Raw genomic sequence first — 232 nt, 5'->3', positions numbered from 1 at the left:
GATGGTGGAAAGGAGAAGTTCCCGCTGTCTTCGGGGTCGGGGGCTCGAAAGGATGGGAGGTGTCCTCCGGCCGCCCGCGGAGCTCTTGCAGAAGAATGCGGGAGCACCCCCGCCCGCAGCCCGCTGGCAGGCCGGGGGGAGGCCCCTCCCGCCGCGCTCCGAGCTCGCGGGCGGTGGGGGGAGGTGAGGCGCCCCCGCAGCCTCGGAGTTGGGGGGGCCGCGCGTGCGGGGG

The sequence above is a fragment of the Suricata suricatta genome, chromosome 6, assembly GCF_006229205.1.
Source record: "Suricata suricatta isolate VVHF042 chromosome 6, meerkat_22Aug2017_6uvM2_HiC, whole genome shotgun sequence".
NCBI classification, from domain to species: domain Eukaryota; kingdom Metazoa; phylum Chordata; class Mammalia; order Carnivora; family Herpestidae; genus Suricata; species Suricata suricatta.
The sequence above is the reverse complement of the archived record's forward strand: the minus strand, read 5'-3'. Positions refer to the sequence as shown.